This window comes from Coregonus clupeaformis, unplaced genomic scaffold (genome assembly GCF_020615455.1).
Source record: "Coregonus clupeaformis isolate EN_2021a unplaced genomic scaffold, ASM2061545v1 scaf4375, whole genome shotgun sequence".
Taxonomy (NCBI): Eukaryota; Metazoa; Chordata; class Actinopteri; order Salmoniformes; family Salmonidae; genus Coregonus; species Coregonus clupeaformis.
The window spans coordinates 15,342-23,116 of NW_025537829.1; the positions used below are offsets into that span (position 1 = coordinate 15,342).

Here is a 7,775-nt window from a genome sequence, read left to right on the forward strand (position 1 = left end):
CACTATGGCCAAGACCAAAGAGCTGTCAAAGGACACCAGAAACAAAATTGTGAGACCTGCACCAGGCTGGGAACACTGAATCTGCAATAGGTAAGCAGCTTGGTTTGAAGAAATCAACTGTGGGAGCAATTATTAGGAAATGGAAGACATACAAGACCACTGATAATCTCCCTCGATCTGGGGCTCCCACGCAAGATCTCACCCCGTGGGGTCAAAATGATCACAAGAACGGTGAGCAAAAATCCCAGAACCATACGGGAGGACCTAGTGAATGACCTGCAGAGAGCTGGGACCAAAGTAACAAAGCCTACCATTAGTAACACACTACGCCGCCAGGGACTCAAATCCTGCAGTGCCAGACGTGCCAGACAGTCCCCCTGCTTAAGCCAGTACATGTCCAGGCCCGTCTGAAGTTTGCTAGAGTGCATTTGGATGATCCAGAAGAGGATTGGGAGAATGTCATATGGTCAGATGAAACCAAAATAGAACTTTTTGGTAAAAACTCAACTTCGTCGTGTTTGGAGGACAAAGAATGCTGAGTTGCATCCAAAGAACACCATACCTACTGTGAAGCATGGGGGGTGGAAACATCATGCTTTGGGGCTGTTTTTTCTGCAAAGGGACCAGGACGACTGATCCGTGTAAAGGAAAGAATGAATGGGGCCATGTATCGTGAGATTTTGAGTGAAAACCTCCTTCCATCAGCAAGGGCATTGAAGATGAAACGTGGCTGGGTCTTTCAGCATGACAATGATCCCAAACACATCGCCGGGCACTGAAGGAGTGGCTTCGTAAGAAGCATTACAAGGTCCTGGAGTGGCCTAGCCAGTCTCCAGATCTCAACCCCATAGAAAATCTTTGGAGGGAGTTGAAAGTCCGTGTTGCCCAGCGACAGCCCCAAAACATCACTGCTCTAGAGGAGATCTGCATGGAGGAATGGGCCAAAATACCAGCAACAGTGTGTGAAAACATTGTGAAGACTTACAGAAAACGTTTGACATGTGTCATTGCCAACAAAGGGGTATATAACAAAGTATTGAGAAACGTTTGTTATTGACCAAATACTTATTTTCCACCATAATTTGCAAATAAATTCATAAAAATCCTACAATGTGATTTTCTGGATTATTTTTTCTCATTTTGTCTGTCATAGTTGACGTGTACCTATGATGAAAATTACAGGCCTCTCTCATCTTTTTAAGTGGGAGAACCTGCACAATTGGTGGCTGACTAAATACTTTTTTACCCCACTGAAAGGAAATATCAATTGAAATAAATTCATTAGGCCATAATCAACGGACTGCACATGACCGGGCAGGGATGGAGATATGTGTGGGCCTTTTTCAGGTCTCTACAGAGATGTTAGATCGGGTTCAAGTCCGGGCTCTGGCTGGGCCACTCAAGGACATTTAGGGACTTGTCCCGAAGCCATTCCTGCGTTGTCTTGGCTGTGTGCTTAGGGTCGTTGTCCTGTTGGAAGGTGAACCTTCGCCCCAGTCTGAGGTCCTGAGCGCTCTGGAGCAGGTTTTCATCAAGGATCTCTCTGTACTTTGCTCCGTTCATCTTTCCCTCGATCCTGAATAGTCTCCCAGTCCCTGCTGCTGAAAAACATCCCCACAGCATGATGCTACCACCACCATGCAACACTTCACTGTAGGGATGGTGCCAGGTTTCCATTAGATGTAACGCTTGTTATTCAGGCCAAAGAGTTCAATCTTGGTTTCATCAGACCAGAGAATCTTGTTTCTCATGGTCTGAGAGTCCTTTAGCTGCCTTTTGGCAAACTCCAAATGGGCTGTCATGTGCCTTTTACTGAGGAGTGGCTTCTGTCTGGCCATTCTACCATAAAGGCCTGATTGGTGGAGTACTGCAGAGATGGTTGTCCTTCTGGAAGGTTCTCCCATCTCCACAGAAGAACTTTGGAGCTCTGTCAGATTGACCATCGAGTTCTTGCTCTCCTCCCTGACCAAGGCCCTTCTCCCCTGATTGCTCAGTTTGGTTGGGCGGCTAGCTCTAGGAAGAGTCTTGGTTGTTCTAATCTTCCTCCATTTAAGAGTGATGGAGGCCACTGTGTTCTTCGGGATCTTCAATGCTGCAGAAATGTTTTGGTACCCTTTCCCAGATCTGTGCCTGGACACATCTTGTCTCAGAGCTCTACTGGACAATTCCTTCTACTTCATGGCTTGGTATTTGCTCTGACATGCAATATAAACTGTGGGACCTTGTATAGACAGGTGTGTGCCTTTCCAAATCATGTCCAATTAATTGAATTTACCACAGGTGGACTCCAATCAAGTTGTAGAAAAGTCAAGGGGTCTGAATACTTTCCAAATGCACTATAGGCCTACTGTACTGCTGATTAGCTATGGAGCACCGGTCTGCGTAGACTCCGGTCCTGGACGAGACAGATGTTTTTATTAGGTTTTATTTACCGCAGTGTCTATTAATTGTCCAAACACGTGGCCACTTTCCCACTCTATATTGCTATTGAATTTTCACAAATGCCGTAGTGTACATAATTCCCAAACATTCTAAGAATTTATGAAAATGTGAAATTACCATATCTAAGTGCTCGCTTTCCAGAAAAAGTTTAAAAAATTACATTCTTCCTGGGGGTGTATAAGAACAGCTTTCAATACGATTTCCTGTTGCTAAAATGCTGTCAGTTCCACTTTAAAATAGCAGAGGATATTCTAAATGGGCTGCTTGTAAATATAGGTCTGTATGCGCTGCTGTTCTCTAAGCTGAGACAGTTATAATGTGTACATGTAGTGATGATTTGTGTTTACACAGTGATTTTCTATAGAATGCAGAGCACCTTGACACTGAGGAAAAACCCATCCTATCCACCACCTGGACCTGAACACTCACCACATTGGCTAACTCTTAGATTTCACAGATGTACTATTGGATCACAACAAAATGTTTCAAATGAGTATGTTTCACAAGAATGTTTAAGGCATAATGGTGAGACATTGGCAGCATTTCAACCACAGGTGGCTGGTGGCACCTTAATGGGGAGGACGGGCTCAGTAATGGCTGGAACAGAATAAATGGAATGGTATCAAACACATCCATGTGTTTGATACAATTCCATTTACTCCATTCCATTCCTTATTATGAGCCGTCCTCTCCTCACCAGCCTACTGTGATTCCTACACACTGTTTTCAAAACCTTATATAGTAAAACCATTGAAGATTCAGATGTCAAGGTTTTTGTATGACTTCTCTTGTCTGGTGCTAAATCCCAGTCCAGGTCCTAGTTCACTGTCTTCTGTATGCAATCTAAACAATTAAGCAACCAGGAAAAGACATGATCTGATTCAATTAAAATTTTTTATTTATTTTGTTACAAATTGTTGTTTGACAATAGTGGTGTGATGGGGCCAATATTTCTGTGTCTAATGTGTGAGATTTAAACATTTAAGTACCAGTCAAAATGTTGGACACACCTACTCATTCAAGGGTTTTTCTTTATTTGTACTATTTCTACATTGTAGAATAATAGTGAAGACATCAAAACTATGAAATAACACACATGGAATCATGTAGAACGCAAAAAAGTGTTAAACAAATGAAAATATATTTTATATTTGAGATTCTTCAAACAGCCACCCTTTGCCTTGATGACAGCTTGTGCGCTCTTGGTGTTTTTCTCAACCAGCTTACTGGTTACTACATGATTCCGTTTGTGTTATTTCATAGTTTTGATGTCTTCACTATTATTCCTAAGAAAAACCCTTGAATGAGTAGGGTGTGTCCAAACTTTGACTGGTAATGTACATGGTTGAGAGACAACGGTAAGATTTGAAAAAAAGTGAGTAGATGGCCAGCACCTTTCTAGAGGTCCAGACCATGACTGTAGAAGCCGCTCGTTATGACTTCATTTCTGGCCAATCCCACCTGGAGTCATATGGGAAAACAAAGAGAGATAATCAGTTTTGTGCATGGTTCGATTTACAGGGGGGAACTTCGCAGCCCTTTGACAAACCATCACCTTCTCCATTCAAACTCGTTATATATAGTCAACATACCAGCTGATTCCAGGGGAGCAGGGAGTGTAATACACATATATTCCACTGATAGATAGTTATGTTACCAAAAGAGGAGAGAGAGGAGCTTACCCAGTTCTTCGACTAGAAGAGATTGTTGTTCCAGTAGAACTTGGTAAAAGGCTGATTTAGCCACCTTTCCTCCAGGTATCAGGGCCGCATACAGCTTTCTCATCTTTGCATTACTGGTTTGGGCTGCAGTGATTTCAGAGTAATCCTCATCATGGATCATTTTCTTCTGGTATAGGCTATCTACTATTGGCATCACCATGGTAACCCTTTTAACAAGATTTTCCCTGTTATTATCCACAAACTGGGCACCTGTGTTAGAGAACATTTGTTATTCAAACAACCTTAAAGAATGATTGATTTTCAGTTAATCTAACCGTGCATGTACAGGACTATACATGTGAGACCGAAATACAGATGTTTTTCTTTCGGCATCATTTGACAAACACGACATAAGAAAGACCTTGCATCAGAATTGTTTCCTGAATGAAAATGATATTCAGTGCTCACAATCTGAGTTCTTTCTTAAAATGCATTTCATATCAGCACCAAACAAAGATATTTTAAGAGTTGAGCATGCTATATTTTCCATTATCAATATTTCCTCAGTGAAATGCATACTTTTGTCTTGCAGATGTACCTTTAGGTCATCTATTTATCATGCCTCTCAGTGTGAATCTGGTCAATTACATAAATTATTTAATCCCATTATTTTGTAATAACTTCTCAAAACACTAGTTAAGTAATATTTCTGCATTTATCCCATGCAAACAAGGCAGGTACATTACCATACTGCTTTGTCTCCATGTCTGAAGATTGAACCTGGCTAGACTGGGGAGTAGCAGCTTGACCTGGTGAGAGAGAGAGAGACTCTCCATGACATGGTTTGTAAAGAATCAACAGGTTCTGTATTTGTAGCCTGAGTTGAATAAAGCGCAAATTGACGTATGGCATGCTGAATTTCCTGCTTTTACTACCTGGCAAAAACTAGGCCTACACTCAGGGCAAAGCTTCCTGAACACAGATAAAAGCCTACACCTGGACTAAAAAGCAAGATCAATGGAGAATCTCCATTTAAAAATTCATTTTAGTCCAGGAGTAGCTTAATTATCTGTGTCCAGGAAACTGCCTCTCAATGTTCAACTATCAACAATAGACAAATACATATTTACTATTATTAACTTTACAGTATGTGAACAAACGATTAAAATGCACATATGAAAGTACATTTGTTGCATACAGTATTTGTTTTCAGTGAGTTATGAATTACCTTTTTCACTGTCTGTCTTTAACTTATCTGCTAGAGCAAACATTCCCATGACTTCCAGGATCTTCCGTGTGATCTTCACAGCACCTTCGTTCTATAGGCCTGCACCATCTTAGTCACTGTGTCTTGCCTCTTAGCATCCTCTAGATTGGCGATTGACATGGGAGTGAAGCCTTCCAGTGTTTCCGCATCAGGTGCCACTGGAAGGTCTGAAACGCTAGCCTTGTCTAGTTTTTCTAGGGTAGCCAGCAGCCGCTGTTGTGGAACGGTGTGCCCATTGTAGATCACTAGAATAGGTCAGAAATTAATATATTAATTCACAAAACTTTACTACAAGCAAAAATTGACTCAACCATATTGACACGTTGACAATCTTTATTTTACCCATTACACCCAGGTACTTACAATGTGTCTGTGCTGGACAGATTGCACCCCGTAACTCCTTTGTCTCCAAAACGTGTTCTTCAGTTTTTACTTTCAGTTATATCTTTACATTCTCCACCCCTTTTAGTTGAGTCAGAGGGGTGGAGTTCCAATCACACAGTCAAGACTTTATATACAGAAATGTAATGGCATATTGGTTTTGCATTACTTGGTTTTGTAGTGTTTGAGACCTGATGAACTATCAGTATGATAAACTATTTTATTCAGAGCAAATCAACTTCTACAAAACAAAACACACACAGATTAGCTTTCTAAATAAACCAGAAAATGTATAGTTATTTACGTTTTTTTATCAAAGTTAGCTGTCTGACACATTGTAGTCTACCCCACTGGTCTCAGGTCTACAGGCTTCACCAAATACAACAGATCGATTCCAATACCAAATGCACATTTACTTTTCTGGATGGAAATGTTATTCTACATAATCTGGTCAGTGACTGCCATCTAATGGTGATCATAACCAGCCATAAAATTAAGCAATATATGTCACAACAGGTGTAAATATAGGGGTCATCACAGTGTTATGACCATATTATGACAAGTTATGTCAGCTGTTATGACATATTATGATATGGTTATGACTGTGTCATAACGCGTTATGACGCTGGGTATCAAGTAAAGTGTTACCACATGTTTTGATAATAAAACATTTGATGTTTCCATTGCGTGAACGATGGAGGATTGGCTGATTTCCAGTTTTATATACTGAACAAAATATAAACGCAACATGCAACAATTTCAACGATTTTACTTAGTTACAGTTCATATAAAGAAATCAGTCAATTGAAATAAATCCAATAGGCCCTAATCTATGGATTTCACATGACATGGCAAGGGCGCAGCCATGGGTGGGCCTGGGAAGGCGTAGGCCCACCCACTTGAGAGCCAGGCCCACCCACTAGGGAGCCAGGCCCAGCCAATCAGAATGAGTTTTTCCCCACTAAAGGGCTTTGGCCACAGACAATAAAGGGGCTTTATTACAGACAAAAAAAGTTCACTGCTTCAGTGTTATGAGATATTTTTGTCAGATGTTACTACGGTATACTGAAGTATAATTACAAGCATTCCATGCTCCGAATGGCGCCGGAGAAGATTGCTGCCGTTTTACAGCCCTCTAACCAATTGTACCATTATGTGTGTTTTTCCGCATTATTTGTAATTTATTCTGTACATAATGTTTCTGCCATCGTCTCTTATAACCAAAAGGAGCTTCTGGATATCAGGACAGCGATTACTCACCTCGTATTGGACGAAGATTTTTTCTTCAACAAGTCGGACGCGAAGGATATCCTACAGACACCCGACAAGGCCTAAATCCCCGTCATTCGCATGAGAAAGAGACTGAGATATTGTGGACGTAGGGTCGGGTGCCTTGTAAGGATCCGACGGCGAGCGAGTAAACTGCCTCTTCCATCAATCCTATTAGCCAATGTTCAATCATTTGAGAATAAATTAGATTACGGTTATCCTACCAACGGGACATTAAAAACTGTAATATATTATGTTTCACCAGTCGCTGAACGACGACATGGACAACATACAGCTAGCGGGCTAAGGTACGCTACATCGGCAGGATAGAAACGGCTGACTCCGGCAAGACAAGGGGTGGTGGTCTGTTTATATTTGTAAACAACAGCTGGTGCACAAAATCAAATACTAAGGAAGTCTCAAGGTTTTGCTCGCCTGAGGTAGAGTATCTTATGATAAGCTTGTGATGTCACGAGAGGCTGTGTCCTGGAGGGACGTTACATCCCCCTGAGGTGGCTGCAAACCCAGACAGCTATGGCTCCATCTGCTGGTATGGTCGGGAACTCCACCCCTCTATGGCCAATCTTCCCACGCAGCTGAAACAAATGAGGAGCTGATGAGCTGAAGGTTTGGGAAGGGAAGAGACACAGTCTCCAACCTGGGCTCTCTGGAGGACAAGAGTGCTGCACGTCCACTTCCATGAGGAATATAAGGATTTGGAGATACTTACCTTTGGGAAATACTCACCTTGGATA

At 41.7% G+C, this 7,775-nt stretch overlaps 1 pseudogene; it reads right to left on the reverse strand.

Moving 5' to 3' along the window:
• Positions 1-3,874: 3,874 nt before the first annotated feature.
• LOC123490681 lies at positions 3,875-5,615 on the reverse strand (annotated as a pseudogene).
• Between the last annotated feature and the right edge of the window lie 2,160 nt (positions 5,616-7,775).